Source organism: Alexandromys fortis, unplaced genomic scaffold (assembly GCF_014885135.2).
Source record: "Alexandromys fortis isolate MF-2015 unplaced genomic scaffold, M_Fortis_MF-2015_v1.1 scaffold_23, whole genome shotgun sequence".
In the NCBI taxonomy this organism is placed as follows: Eukaryota; Metazoa; Chordata; class Mammalia; order Rodentia; family Cricetidae; genus Alexandromys; species Alexandromys fortis.
Genome location: NW_026067907.1, coordinates 10812797 through 10815752, shown reverse-complemented (window position 1 = coordinate 10815752; position 2956 = coordinate 10812797).

Below are 2956 nucleotides of genomic sequence, written 5' to 3'. Positions count from 1 at the left end.
AAAACAAGATAAATAAAATCCTCACCCCATCTGATCCTTAATCTTGTGCTGCTAACAACTGTCAGAGGCCTCATTATGGTGCATGAAAATCAGCTCTACCAAAGAGCATGCTAGCAAAATTCTAGCAAGCTAAAACACCTTACGTGGATGCAGCTTTCCCTCCATCTATTATGCCTCCTTAGTGTGGCTGATCCATTATCAACATCTCTTTGGGAGCTGGCTTCCTGTCAGCCACTGTTTTCGGGGAGCTTCCAACTTAAGGGAGAGAAACTTTCTGATCTGATGTAGCTGTCAGTTGTATGTCTGTGTACTGAGGAAGCCCTGAATACATGTTGCTACACTGTTTTGTTCACATGGAAGTTTCATGGGTATACTTATGATTAAATTTAGAAGATGTGTGTGTGTGTGTGTGTGTGTGTGTGTGTGTGTGTGTGTGTGTGTGTCTTTCAGAAAATGTGCAATGGGTTCGGTTCCTGACTGAGTCATGGCATGCAAACCTCAGAATGGACTCTTGGACTCAGGTCACCGGTTTGGCCCCTGCAGACCCAGCCTTTATGCTAGCCCTTCAGGTGTGGGTTCCAGATTTGACAAGGGACAAACCAGGTCCTGTGGCCCAGGAATCCATGATGGTGGCATCTGCGGACTGAGCCTCTGTGGGTACCTTGGTATTGTGTAGGGTTCAGTAGTATAAGGCTCTAACCTTGTCCCTCTGACTTAGTCTCCAGTCATGCCCAGCACTGAGATGACCCCACTGCAGAATGGGGTGTAACCTCTGAGGTCCTCAGGCCAGCAACTATCTTCCAACCTCAAGAAAGCCTCTGCAGTACAAAGTACATTCCACTCTGAGCTGAGTAAGTCCCTGTGACCTGAACTTTATGTCTGCAGTGTCAAGTCTACAGCATTGTCCTCAAACAATCTGGTATGTGTGGACTCAAGGACTGGCCAGTGTTGGGACATTCCCTAGAGGCTCACACTCTGTTCCCTGCACCTTTATGTCCCAGGAGACTTGGGTCCAGAACGTCTCAATAAACTCAATAACTGATCAGACCCTTATGTTTCCTGGTTCTAAGACCAAAGTCCCAGGTTCCAGGCTGCTCTATTATAGTCTAGAGTCCAGAACAATCCTCTCAGTTCTGGCTTCTCAAACACTAACACCCAGCTTCTAGACCACATTAATGGGAACAGACTGCGTAGTTCTCCACAGCCTTGGGTTCCAGGGAAACACTACTGGGTTCAGGCACTAGGGCACCACCTCTGACTCTAGGTTCCAGACTACCCCTTCTGGCTCTACACCTCATCATGGACCTAGCAGGAGGCTAGTCCCAAATATAGAATGATGTCCCCAACTTCAGGTTCTAGAGGGTCAAGTTCTGACTTATTTCAGGAGATCTAGGGTCTAGGGAAGTGTCATGACCCCTTTGGGGCTTAAGTCACCCTTTCTTGGGGGTTACTTAAGACCATTGGAAAACATTTCATTATGACATAACAGTAGCAAAATTACAATTAGGAAGTAGCAGTGAAAATAATTTTATGGTTGGGGTCACCACAGCATGAGGTACTGTATTAAAGCGTCACAGCATTAGGAAGGTTGAGAACCACTGCAACCAAGCAGGCCTTGGTGACAGGCCAGCTCATACAGATCCAGAACTGTAATTGTTACCACAAATTCAGGCTTTCAGCCCATGCCAGTGATTTCTGTTTTCATTTCCACCCCAAACCCAGTACAGCCTCTGGGAATTCAGATACTGGGTCCTCTCTGTAGAGTCAGATATCAGAGAAATCCTAAGGTCACCAAGATTGGGCTCAAGACCCAACACTGTGCCAGACCAAATCTAGAAATACAGGTTACAGACTAGACCACAGAGACACAAGTTTCAGTGGCCTTCATGGACCCAACCTCTAGGCTAGCCCTCAGGGAATCGATGAACAGCTAGTCCAGCAGGTCCCATCATCAGGTCTAAAGATAAGAACCAAGCACAATGACCTAAAACCTGCTGACCCATTCCTCAGGCAGCCTAGCCAACAGCCTAGCATCAAATGCATTCTCAGACCATGCCAGATGGTCTGCCAGCATCTGTGGATGGAATGACTGGGAAGGACTCCACTCAGACAGAGCAAGCTGTCACAGACTAAAGCAACCCCCCACTCCTCCATACACAGACGACATTGTTAGGAAACAAAAACTCGAAAAACAAGGAAATGTACCAACAGAGATATCCCATTTCTAAGAAAAGCATGGTTGCTGAAGAGCTCAAGGAGCTTGAAACTGAGAAACAAATCCGTGAAATTGTGCAAGCCAAAAAGTGACCAAAACAGAAAATTTAACATCTACTCAAATTATTATTATTATTTACAAAATCAGATTCTGAAGATGGAAAATGCAGTAAATGAAATGATGAAGGCAGTGGAGACCAGCAGCCGCAGGATTTGTCTTCAGGTTCAGCGACTGCTTCCTTAACAAACAAATCATTTGAAAATGTACAGTTAAAGAAAAGCCTGACTGCTAGTGACATAGGCCCTGGATGAATGCCGCTCTGAGCCCTTCCTGGAAAAGCTTCCGCCTGGAGTACGAGGTGGTTAACTGAGGCCCACAGTGGATCCATGTGCAGAGACTGCGAGACTACGGAATACAGGGCCTTAATGGGGCCCCTGTGCAGCGGTTGGATTAATAATCACCAAAGATAATAGGTATTTGAACAAGTTTAATAACAAAACCAGACTCACGAAACCAAGGTTCCAGCGGAGTAGCCGGCGGAGACAGGAGAGTGCGCACAGCATCTGCGCGCCCTATTTATCAGTAAACATACGCCCGAGGGCAGCCTGCCCCCAAGGGGAGGGCTTATCCCTACATCTCCCTCTTTTTGTCTAAATAAGACAGAACTAACCTAAATACAACTATAAACAATAATAATAAATAATAGATATAACAAACAATATTGAGAACGAAAGTTTTGCC